We start from the raw sequence: 13,614 nt of genomic DNA on the forward strand, positions 1-13,614 counted from the left end.
TTTCGGTATGGAACCATTCTAACTTACTCCATACAGAAAATCCAAGCCAGGATCACTAGAACACAAATTCAACCAGCAACACGCAAAGGCATCGTAGAGCGCGTTATGGGAATTCTAAAAAGTCGTTTTCGTTGTTTAAAAACTACTTTGAACTATACGCCATTAGAAATAAAAAAAAAAAACAAAGTATTGTAACGGACTTCTCGATAAATCGTCTACATTGTAACTCACTCTTGAGTTCGAACACTGAATTGTTAAATAAAAGTCCCAATTTAATGACTATACACTTATCTTTATTTCCAATTCCAGTAACTTAAGGCTTTACTACTTATTATCCGAGCTTACAACTTCTGGCTTATATCTAAATTTCTCTTAACACGACAACACTCTAACTAGAACTGTGTGTGCTGCACAGTCTGACAGCCCTTATATAGTAGATCTTTAACAACACTACGTCTCTAGAACATTCTGGGAACTTTGAATTCGCTCCATCTAAGTCTGATCGTCCCGATTAGACATATTTGTCGTACCAAACACAAATCATTTACGTCTTTCACCTCGTCTTTTAGGATGGTGTTAACTTCCTTAGCAGTCCTTCTCTAATTGGAGTTAATTCGATCCGTTTTTCCAGATACCCAGATCGAGATTCCATTCTTGATCAGAACGTAATTAAATTTAAACACCGAATCTCGTTACCCACTTGATGAATACGTCCGCTACTGATTCAGCCTCTTGATTAGGGAAATTCGTTGAACTGGTCCTTGACTACCAAAACATGACTATTTTCTAATTTATTGGTGGAAAATGGACCAATGCTTCATCTGACCATGACTCCTGGACATTGACTCTTTAGCTATAATGCACTCAGCATATTTTACTATCCTCTCTTTAGCTGATGGACGACAACCAGTCCAATAAATAGGGTGCGTTCGAGCTACGTAATAATTGCAGCAGTACAGCAACTGTGTTACATATTTACTGATATTCTACTGATGTGCAGACAAAAATTTAGTGTTGCCGATTATTTGCATAAATTGCGTGCAAAAAGTGACAGTAGAACGTGATGCTGTTGCAAGGGTTGCCAGAAATTCACGCAGAACGTGATACTTTGATAAATTTGCAACACTGCTGTCGTGATTGCCATCTCGAACGCACCTATACTTCGCTTCAATTTTCGAGGAAATAGCTGAAAATGAGGAAAGCAATAGTTTAAATATTATTGGTCAAAAGATAAGATTTAAATAAAATACATAGAAATTGTAGGTGTATAAGTAATGTAATGGCGCGTATTTATTTTGATAATTCAATTTCAAGCATTTTCATTGTAACTTTTTCGTGTTGCTCCATTCTTATGTGATGCCTTCTCTGTTCCTCTTAACTTTGAGCTTTTAGGTGATTTTGATCTGCTAAAAAATAATTTGGTTTATCAACGGTTCGGATAGCCGTCGAATATTGTTTGCTCCTTCTTCTTGATATGTCATCATTTTATGCAGGCACTCACTAATATCATGAAATATTGTGGACATTTTTCTATACAATTAGATTATGTTGTCATGCACGTTAGTAGGGAGTCTAGATTTTCGGGAACTTGTACTCGTTTTGATGCTCGTGGCATTTTTCCCCCGATTCGCTAACATTGAAACTTGTTTCTGCCCCAAAACTGCGAGAACCCCTCTTAAAGTTTAAAGAATAACGTTCATACATATATTTTGTTTATTTTTATTTTATTTTATTAAAAGTATATTTACATTGTAATAAAAGTTACCTGAACAAACCCCTGATTTTAATTTAAAATCGCTATCGTTTAACTTGGCGAATTTGAATCTAGAAAATTGTAACGATTCCGATTTGTAGAACAGGGTGACAAAACGATTTGCTGATATTCAAAAACCAAAACGAAACGATTTACAAAACATGTCACACTATTTGAAAACGGAAAATGTGAAAATATTGCCCGAAAACGATTTTTAGAACATGTCTTATAATTTTATTTTTTCGGGATTTTACTCCATGAACTTAACAAAATTTTCACCTTTCTATGAATTTGTACATAATAATTGTTTAAAATAGTTTGAAATTATAAACAAAATTGTTTTTTTTACCCATTTTCCATTTTCTATCAATATTTTTACTAGAAAAATTCCTTTTCGGATTTCTTTTTTTTTATAATTTTATAGGACATAGTAGAAATAGATTGCCTTTTTTTACACGACTCATTTTTTTTTTGTATCTTTCTATTAGAAATCGATCAATTTTGCTATCTAACTCGTCAGTGAGAGTATTAATAACAAATATTTCGCACATTTTTATGTTTGAAAATGCTATTTTTCAAATGCGCAGTATTTACAGTTTCATGTAAAGGAATTAGCCAGCATAAAAGCAGCAGTGCAAACTGCGCAGTTTTGCCAGTATTTACTGCATTACCGAAAAAGCTCATTCGTAATTGCCATTGCATTAATTTGCGCAAAGTAAAAAATTCATAAATTCATGACAACCACATTTCATGCTCATGAGCTGTTAAAATTCGCACGTTTTGCATTGAAAATATTCAAAATGGAAGGTTCGCCGATTAATTAAGTAAATTATATTAAAATATAAGTATGTTATTTATTAAATGTTAATTGTTATTTCATATTTTTTTTAAATTTAATTTTTATCTTTTTTTATTGTTTATTTATATTATTATAAGTTCAATATAGAGGGCATTTATAAACGTCAAATAAATCCATTGCATATTTTGGTAAAGCAGAGTTGTAATGCATAAATGCTTTGCGTGGTATGAGCATATGATTTAAAAAAGCTGTGAAAATTGCGTTTAGGAAAGCAACCGGTGTGTTCTGTGTGTCAGTTGGTAAAACGAGGGAGTATTATTACACCAGGAAGGTACAATCCCTGCTCCAGCTGAAACTTTTCCGACATGCACCGGCTTGCGCATCACACGTAAATAGAGTGTGTCTTTCGTTGCCCCATGCTAAAGGAGTTTGTCACCGTAACCCCCTTCATTGGGGTATTGGTCAAATAACATCATGATGCGACAATCTCCAATGCGTGTACGGCAGCAGCAATAACTTCTGAGTAGAAAAAAATAGTCGATTTAATAAAGCAGACCAATATGCGACTTCGGCCGTATGAATAATACCCTAAAATAATATAGCAGAACTTTTCGGTCAGGTGATTTTGACGACGACGTATTAAGAATAATTGGGACAAAATACTTGTATAAAGTAATCCATTTTGGAGTTCCCTTTACCCGTTTATTATCGTTCGAAAGAACATTCTTTGGCATTTATTTTTTGAAGATTATCTCTTTCAAATGTTGGCCGCAGCTACGTCTCAGATGGTCTGCCCGTTGAGTCCAATTTTCGATGACTCGTTCGAGCATTTCGACTTGTAACTGCCGAATGACATGCGTGATGTTTTGCTCCAAGGCCTAAATCGAAGCGGGATTGTCCGCATAGACTTCAGACTTTACATATCCCCATAGGAAAAAGTCTAAAGGTGTGAAATCACACGATCTTGGTGGCCAATCGAGCGGCCCAAAACGTGAAATTATCTGCTCACCGAAGTGTTATCTCAATAAATGTATTTATTTGTGCAATGTGTGGGAATTGGTGCCGTCTTGTTGGAACCAACTGTCGCCGAGATCACGAGCTTTAATTTTAGGCATCATTTTCGAAGAAATATGGGCCGATGATTCCACCGGCCCACAAACCACACCAAACCGTTGCTTTTTATAGATGAAATGGCAGCTCTGGAATCTCTTGAGGTTGCTCTTCGTGCCAAATGCGACAATTTTGGCTCCAAAACGGCGGTTTTTCTTGAAATTTTTCAAGAGCCCATAGAGAAAAACGATGTCGCTTGGGGGGTCAAGCGGCTTCAGTTCTTGCACTTTCTATTTAAGATACGTCAGTCCGAGTTACAGCGAACGGCGCCGAATCGACTCTTTACGGTCTTCGCTAAGAGTGGCTCCGGCCGCTATATTTTCTTCACTGCGTGCTGGATGTGGTCTATTCGGTCGAATATTATACAATAATGAATGCTGGGTCTCAAGATGGGTGATGGTGTTGCGAATAGTACGCTCCGTAGGCCGATTATGTTGACCATAAAGCGCGCGAAACTGAACGATTTTTAGACGTTGTTCAGGCCTAAGTTGTTGCCTAAAAAAACGTCTATGTTAAATTTTTGAAAAAACATTAAATATTTTTTTTACGATATCCCTGGACGGCGCTAAGAAAGGTCCTCCACTGCTGCAGCCATTTCGGACTTTTGTGTGAATGAAACTTAAATATAAAAAGTTCTCGTTAAACTAGAAGATATTATAGATCATTTTACCCCAAATTTTGATAGGTTTTGGGCGATTTTTCAGCAAATTCGTAAAATTTTGTTTCGAGAAAAACAGGTTTAAAGATAAACTGATGGAACTGATTGATCTGGGTGGCTACCCTGTATATGGCTGTAAATCAAAAACTATTTGAGATATCGATTTGAAATTTTAGTATTGTGAGGAACACGGTGCCAGAACAAAATAGACAAGCGATATTCGTAGTTACCAGAATGTTCAAGTGGCGAAGTTTAGTTAACGATGTACTATATAGGGGCTGCCGGATTGTGCAGCAGCCACAGTTCTAGTTAGAGTGCTGCTTAGTAAAGAATAATTCGGATATAAGTAAGCAGTTATAAGCTTGGATAATGAGTAGTAAATCGTTAAGTTGTTGGAATTTGAAATAAAGATAAGTTTATAGCCATTAAATTGGGACTTTTATGTAACAAGAACTCAAGAGTGAGTTACAAGGTAGGCGATTTATCGAGAAATCCGTCCCAATATAATGGAATACTATCAACAAGGATGACATGCTGCGAGATTCTCGTTTTCATTTATTTTTCCCCCATTATCTTTCCCTGATTATGAAGATTAGGAAATTTTTAACAGCTGATATCAAAAAAAGCGGGCTGCCAGAAATAAACTCGCTAAAATAGCTGACAAAAGCGAAACGAAATATCAAGAAACGACACAAATACTTTTGAATAACTTGCAACTAAATTTTTTTGCTATTCTTTGTAAATGGGAAATATTTGCATTTAACAATTGCGTCGCTTTTCAAATTCTTTGTAAATGGGAAATATTTGCATTTAAAAAGTTAATCCTAAAGTTATGATATTTTATTGTGAGTTGAATTTGTTTCTTTTTAATGATTGTTTTATTTATATTGTATTGTGGTGATTGATGTGCAGGAACGATGCGCACGCGGTGGCTGCCAGCAGGAGAAGAGGCCGTTAATCGTGTTGTATCGTCTTTTATAATAACAGCAGGCGTCCTCGAGCCTAACTGTTGACTATGTATTTGCTGTTCCGTTTTGTGTCGTATTCGTTTCAGCGTTCCTTGTAAGCCAGGATCAGCTGACTTGCTGACATGGTGTTGCCATGTTATATTGTTATATATAATATTATATTGTGGCTCATCCCACAAGTACTCCCCTTCTCGGAGTACGTTATCGAAATCATTGATAATTTAAAAAGGTGATCAGTAGTTCAGCGGAATCTGACGCGTCTCTTGGGTAACGGTGTAGGTGAGCTGAAATCGGATTCTGGTGGGCGGTATGATGACGACGAAAATCGAGATGTCCCAGATTCGGATGACTCCGGTGAAGTTGATGTAATAAGCGTTGTGTTGTTGTCATCGTCGTTGTTCTGCTCACTGTCGTTGAGCTTATCGTCAGGAAGGAGGTAGACAGGCTTTAGTCGATCGATCGAAACTGTAGTGTTGTCGCCTCTGACGTTTACGATGAAATGTTTCTCATGCCTTGAAATGACTCGGTGAGGTCCTTCATACGGTGAAGTGAATGCGTGGTGTGGAGCGTCGCGGCGAACAAAAACGTGTGAACATGTCGATAGTTCTTTAAAAATAAATGTTTTCCTCTGACCATGTCGGACGATAGGTTGAGGTGCGAGGTCTGCGAAGTAGTTTCTCAAACGTTCTGCCATATTGGATGGTGGCAAACCAGATAGTGGCGAAGGAGCGAGGAATTCACCTGGTAGACGAACTGGCTCTCCATAAACAAGATCGGCAGGAGTTGCGCCAAGATCTTCCTTCCAGGCAGCGCGAATTCCAAGAAGGACGATTGGTAGCATGTCGACCCATGAGTTATTTTCGTGACAACGAATCGCATCCTTCAAATGACGGTGAAGACGTTCCACCATTCCATTTGACTGTGGATGGAAAGTGGTGGTGTGTATGTGTTTACTGCCGAGGAGACGAGCGAGAGCGTTAAAAAGTTGACTCTCAAACTGTGTACCCTGGTCGGTCGTGATGCGTAACGGTACTCCGTAGCGGCATATCCATCCGGCGAAGAGTGTGCGAGCGACACATTCGGCCCCGATATTATCAATAGGAAATGCCTCTGGAAACCTGGTGAAACGGTCAATGATTGTCAAACAGTTACGATATCCTCTTGATGGTACGTATGGTCCAATGATGTCCACGTGAATATGTTCGAAACGTCTTGTGCGGCATGGAAAGTTTTGGATTGGTGATAAAACGTGGCGTGATACCTTATTTCGTTGGCAAGCTAGGCACGTTCGGGCCCACAAACGGCAATCGCGGTTAATGCTGGGCCAAACGTATCGTTGCGTTAACAATTTGGCGGAGGCTCGTGCTCCGGGATGACTAATGCTATGAAGAGCGTCGAATATTCTCTTCCTAAGCGCTGCAGGAACGTAGGGACGAATAAGGTCGCTAGAAACGTCGCAATAAATTGGTTTATTGCAGCCTGGAATGTTGACTGGTCGTAAGTTCAGTGAATCGTGCTGTTCCCTTCGTATACGTTGCTGAAGTTCCTCGTCTTCAGCTTGTGCTTGAGAAAGTTCGTTTGAGGATACTGCCGTTGATATTTCTTCGATGCGGGAAAGAGCATCTGCGACGATGTTGTCTTTGCCGGCTATATACTGGATATCGGTTGTAAACTGGCTGATGAAATCCAAGCGGTGGAATTGCCAAGGTGTCGCTCGATCAGGGTCCTGAGCAAAAGCATGTAGCAAAGGTTTGTGATCCGTGAATATCGTGACATGTCGTGCTTCGAAAATATAGCGAAATTTTCGTAAAGCTGCGTAGATAGCGTGAAGCTCACGGTCGTATGGACAGTGTTTCCTCAGAGCGGGTTGAAGCTTCTGGCTGAAGAAAGCCAATGGTTCCCAGTGTTGTCCACGTCTTTGTTGGAGAACGGCGCCGATAGCATACTCGGAGGCATCAGTAAATATTGCCCAAGGAAGCGTTGTGTCTGGGTATGCTAATATCGTTGCTTTGCGTAGCTCTTCTTTGCATCGGACGAACGCTGCTTCTCCTTCTGGTGTCCAGGGGACCGGATGAGAACCTTTTATTGAAACCCCTTGAGTGTACTCGTGCAGGGGTGCCTGAAACTTGGCAGCATTTTTAAGAAATTTACGATAGAAATTTATCATGCCGAGGAACTCACGCAGTTTTCGGATCGTTGTTGGACGAGGAAAGTTAACGATTGCGTCTACTTTACCTGGAAGAGGTAAGATTCCTGTTGCTGAGATGCGGTGTCCCAAAAAATCCACTTCAGACAGACCAAAACGGCACTTAGCGGTGTTAATTACGACACCATACTTAGTGAGCCGTTGGAAAAGCGAGCGAAGGTGACTGCGGTGTTCCGTAACATCCTTAGAAGCGATTAGGATGTCGTCTATGTATGGGAATACAAAGTCATCTAATCCCCGTGTTACTTCGTCGATAAATCGTTGGAATGTTTGCGCAGCATTCCGAAGTCCGAACGTCATGAACGGAAATTCGAAAAGACCAAACGGTGTTATAATTGCAGTTTTGTCGACATCTTCTTTGGTGACAGGTATTTGATTAAAAGCGCGCACGAGATCAATGGTTGAAAATATTGTTTTGCCGGTTAGATTGGCAGTAAAATCTTCAAGAACACGAACAGGATATCGGTCTGGCAATGTACGGGCGTTAAGTCGTCGATAATCTCCACAAGGTCGCCACTCACCAGACTTCTTTGGAACCAGATGGAGCGGAGATGACCAGGAGCTCTTCGAACGTTGAGCGATTCCTAATTGTAACATTTTTTCAAACTCTGTCTTAGCAATTTTGAGTTTGTCGGGAACAAGTCTTCGGGCCTTACAGGAAACAGGAGGTCCCGGCGTAGTAGATATGTGGTGCTGCGTCGTATGTTTCGTTGGCTGACAGATTCCTTCCGGCTTTGTCAGATTAGGGAACTCCACTAGAGTATCTGCCCATATAGGGTCGACGGGCAGTACTTTAATTTCCGAAATGATGTTGGATGCTGATAATTTACATGCGACTTTTAGTCCAGTGATCGAGTCGATAAGGCAGTTGTTCTTTAGGTCGGGTAAGATTCCGAAATGTGCTAAAAAGTCTGCGCCAATAATAGGTTTTGTTATGTCCGCCACTACGAAGCGCCATGTAAAATTTCGTCTGAGGCCAAGGTTTAGTGATAGAGTTATGAAACCGTACGTGTTTATCGTAGACCCATTTGCTGCTGTGAGATTATAGTTGATTTTTTCCGGCGACCAAGGTGCGAGAGACTTGGGAAACGTGCAGAGATCAGCGCCAGTATCCACCAGAAATTGGATTTTGGTGGCACGATCTGTTACGAAGAGGCGGTTTGATTCGAGTGAGGAGCCGTTAACCGCCACTAACGGTCCGACGGTAGGTTTCCCTGAAATGTGCAAGGTGACCGGCAACGTTTCGCTTTATTGCCGAAATTTTGATGATACCAACACGTGTCGTTGTTCGGTGCTGGAGAAGATGTGCGCGAACGAAAGCGATGACGAGAACGGGAACGAGATATGACTTGTCTCTTAAAACTGGAAGCTAGCTCATTAATGGAAGCTTCGAGACGAGAAATGCGCGATTCGACTGCTGATGTTGCTGCTGGTTCTTGGACCGAATTGATTTGTGCTGCTGGTAATGCGATATCGTGTATTTTGTCTGCAAGAGATGCGAGTTTATCGATATTCATGTCTGCTTGGGACGCAAGTATAGATTGGGTTGTCATCGGAAGTCTGCTGAGCCACTTAGTTCGTAGAATATTGTCAGGAACAGTGTTGTCAAGGCTTCTGAGATGTCGGAGAAATTGCGATGGTTTTCTATCACCCAAGGTTTCTCGATCGAGAAGCTGCTGTAGTCGTGCTTCTCGAGAGAGCGTAAGGCGTTCGACCAGTGTCCCTTTTAAGCGAGTGTAAGGCGTTTCTGTGGGAACATTCAAAAGAAGATCTTCCACTTCTGCGGCGGCCCTAGCGTCAAGATGTGAAGAAGCATAGTGGTATTGCGTAATTTCATCGAAAATTCCGGCGAGATGAAATTGTCCCTCAAGTTGGGCGAACCACAAGGCTGGTCGTTCGGAATTGAATAACGGACACCGTATAGAAACACGTTGGAGCGGCGTTATACTGTCGGCCACTTGCACGTCCACGCTATCTGGCATAGCGATTTTTGCTGAAGAAAATTAAATGATTGGAACGTTTTATGCGCTGCGCTCAAAGCTGTGAAGATTAGGAATGCGCGAAAACTCCAGCTGTCCTCCAATCGGTCGTATGCGTGGGCAGCCACGTGCGCGATTATGCACAAAAACCAATACACAAAGTGCACTATAATCGCAAATTTATGCACAAGTGTTGAAACTTGAAAACGAAATGCACTGTACACGAATTAATCAGCGAATTTTAAAATTATATTTACAAAATCGCGGAAAAATTATTAAATCACGTCGGGGTCACCAGTTGTGGTGATTGATGTGCAGGAACGATGCGCACGCGGTGGCTGCCAGCAGGAGAAGAGGCCGTTAATCGTGTTGTATCGTCTTTTATAATAACAGCAGGCGTCCTCGAGCCTAACTGTTGACTATGTATTTGCTGTTCCGTTTTGTGTCGTATTCGTTTCAGCGTTCCTTGTAAGCCAGGATCAGCTGACTTGCTGACATGGTGTTGCCATGTTATATTGTTATATATAATATTATATTGTGGCTCATCCCACAGTATATTATTTTATTATGTTATATGATTTAAAAAAAAATTATAATATGAATATACGTATTTGAGGCTGTATAGGCGTAATATATGTGGATCTACTCGGGAACCGAACACCTAAAAATAATATCGAAATGCAAAATGCACAAAAGTAATTTTTAAAATACCCAATCCATTTTCTTTCGCCAGTGGCATGATTTTCAAACAACGGTAACATTTTTCTCGGTGTTGAGTTGGGGTGAAAAAATTTCCTATAGTGTAAAGAAATTTTAAATTTTGCTGTGCTAAATGGACAGTTGAAGTTCAAAACAAACGCAATTGCGTCGTTTGAATGTTTGCCTTGTTATTTAAATTATTAAATATACTCGTAAAATGAATTAAATGAAAAGCAATATATGCTTGCTAATAACAATATTAATGAAATCAGAAAAAATTCATAGATTTCAAGATTTGCTATTAATTGAGAATATTAGGCAGCGTGCTAGGCTACTACGACCTACTTGCATGCGAAACACATATATACATATGTATATGTTCATATGTATATACAATGATAGTATTATATCTTTCTAAATACATTTACATAAAGTTCTTTTAATTAATCAAATAATTATTTGTAATATATTCTTTTTACTTAATTCTTTCATCTTAATTTTAATTTGCAATATTTCGGATAAATTACAAAAATTCAAAAGGAGCCAACAACTTTCCTTATTTAGAGTATCATTTCTGTATTGAATGGAATAAATACTAACATAAACAAATGAATAATTACGAATTAATAACATACTTGTTACGTATGCAGCGTCAAATCTTACCTAGCTCGGGAGCTGGGTAAAATTCTGACATTCGGATTCACCACGAAAAACGTCAAAATTTTACTTTTATCTGTCAGAATTTTAATTTTTCTACCGTTTGGCTCACAGCCTTATAGTATGTAGAAAATCGAGGAAAAGATCTTTTTAGCGAATCTTTTAAGAAAATAAGTGTAATTTATTATTTAATTATTTACGAACGCTGCTAACTGAATAATTTACCTTTAAAAAACCGTTCGAGCTACGTAACAATTGCAGCAGTATAGCAACTGTGTTGCATATTTGCTGATACTCTGCTGATGTGGAGGCAAAAATTTTGTGTTACAGATTATTTGCATAAATTGCGTGCAAGAAGTGACATTAGAAATTGATGTTGTTACAGTGTTGTCAGAAATTCACGCAGAACTTTAACAAATTTGCAACATTGCTGTTGTGATTGCCACCTCGAATTAATTAATATGTGTAATCGTAAAATTATGCTTAAATGATGGGTTTGTATAAAATAACAATCAGTAAATAATTTTTAAGATTATTTGAATATGTTAATATTAATCAACTTGAAAAACTGAGCGAACTCACAAAAATTTAGTAATTCAATTGTATTAAACATATGTAGCTATTACAAAAATGCAATAAACGAAATTATTTTACATTTTTTTTCTTTATTTTACGATTTATATGAAAAAAATGGTGCAATGCTGCCAAACACTTTGAACTGTGCTTATCCAAAATGTAAATTCAGGATTCCAAAAAATGTGAGTTAGGATTGTTATTTGCGTTTTAGAGTAGATTGGCTGCTGTAGCCCTCCGCGAATAATAATCCTGCTATAGTGTTCAACGCAAGCATAACAGAAACTATAATCCACTACTCTCCCTCAATAGGGGTTTAAGATACAAAACTGTTGGTTGATACAAGCCATCGAAGTGTGGAATTTGTGGTATGGATGTTTTTAAAAAGCGGCCGTGGTCCCAAATGAGGTTAACATGTCTCACAAACCACAGAGCTTATATCAACCAAACATACTCAGGACAAGTTTTTATAGTTTCTTCATATACAGTATGAAAATGGATAAAACCAGATGATCACCATTCGAACCTCCATATGACGGTTGTAATCATATCTACTAAAAGTCTGATAACTCACTAAGAAATCAGAAGCATTAAATATTTTAGTAAGGTTGTTACGGAGAGGACACATAGTTTGAAGTTCAGTCTCGCCCCCAGTTCTCCTAGCCGCAATATCCCCAATGTAGTAGGCCCTTACTTTAAACCGTTTGGGGTGGTGAATTGTGTGAAATTTTATTGAAATTAAGTAGACATGAATTAAATAGACTTGACTTTGGTCTAAATCTCATATCACTGATATAATGATTTCCAATCCTCTGGTTAACTTTTTACTCATATACCCAATATATTAAATTTAACGTCTTTATTTGAGTTTTCATCACATGCATATGTATGTACATACTTATATGTATATGTTTTGGGTGTCACGAAAACCAATTTTATCGGTTTCGTTATTAGAAACACAGCAAGACAGATTTTAAATATAAGTTAAGATATTAATTTATATTATTGTTACGAATTAATTTATCTTTATTTCTAAAGGGGAAAACATAATAATTAATTATCAATTTTATCAGTTTCGTTATGTTTAAATATGAAATGGGCATTGGTGGCAAAGTGCGTCACATATTCGGTGCTCCGCAATATAGGTAATATTTGTTAGTTTAAGTGTTAGTAAAAACATGTAATCTCAATTATTATAAGAACACATACATTCCACTCATTTAAAATAATTACTTTGTCCTCGGTAATATGTTCAAATATCCTTAAACATGTTTATCTTCTACAATGCCGAGACAATACAGAAGATATAAACAAACACAAAAGAAATCTATGCAAATTAATTTACCGGCGTTGACCGGTATACTTTTTTCTCATATCTATTTAAAGAGTCAATTACTTTTCTTGCGTTCTTCTTTGTTATAATTATTATTCTTATGTCTTCTTGTGAGGGCCATTATACATTTTGTTTACTTAATACTTTTTTTTACATAGTAATAGTTGTTTTATAATATGTGTTAATTCCGTTATTGTTTTAAATTTCTTGTTATTGTATTATATTATGTCATTTACTTTTTTGTTATTTTCATAAAGTCGTCATGGTCAGGTGTGCCTGAAATCCATTTCCAAACCGTTTCTATTTCATTAACCTTTCTTTTTATTATATTATATTATTGCCAATCATTAATTGTTTTAATAATGTTTCTATTATTCATATTTCTGAATTTATACTTGAGTCATCAACTAGTACTATTTCGGTATCAGTTTTGTATTTGGTATAACATTTTCAAATATTGATAAATTCGTCAAATGATATATTGAACCATATAAGTACTTCAAAAATTACTGCATCTTTTTCTTCAATAAGTATATAACTTTCTCTTGTATAGTCTACTATGTCCGGTTTGATAGTAGTAATATATAAAACATCAATGAAATTTGAATATATATCTTCATAGTGCCTATGAAATAGTAGATTTAAATTTTAATATTATCTTTATGGAGGATTCTATTTCTATTTGTAGTTAGAGTTAGTTTTTTATATTTATAATTTAATTTATTCCTTTCTCCATATATTTTTTCGTATATGGTTTCTCCTTTATGATAATGAAGCCATTTCTTGTTATGATACTGTAACATCTTTTCCTGAACATTCTTTAATGTGCCTTTTTAAACTTATGTGGATCTGTTTATTAAATAAAATATTACAAGGTAT

The 13,614-nt window shown here is 37.5% G+C and overlaps 1 long non-coding RNA gene across 3 annotated transcripts in view; it reads right to left on the reverse strand.

Annotated features, from left to right (window-relative positions):
• Positions 1–271: 271 nt before the first annotated feature.
• The window catches only part of LOC138856254 (uncharacterized), a 74,926-nt gene continuing 61,583 nt past the window's right edge, over positions 272–13,614 (reverse strand). For all 3 annotated transcript variants that reach the window (XR_011395398.1, XR_011395397.1, XR_011395395.1), the window contains one exon: positions 272–1,186. This is a non-coding gene — a long non-coding RNA (uncharacterized lncRNA). The remainder of the gene's footprint in view (positions 1,187–13,614) is intronic.

The sequence above is a fragment of the Bactrocera oleae genome, chromosome 3, assembly GCF_042242935.1.
Source record: "Bactrocera oleae isolate idBacOlea1 chromosome 3, idBacOlea1, whole genome shotgun sequence".
In the NCBI taxonomy this organism is placed as follows: domain Eukaryota; kingdom Metazoa; phylum Arthropoda; class Insecta; order Diptera; family Tephritidae; genus Bactrocera; species Bactrocera oleae.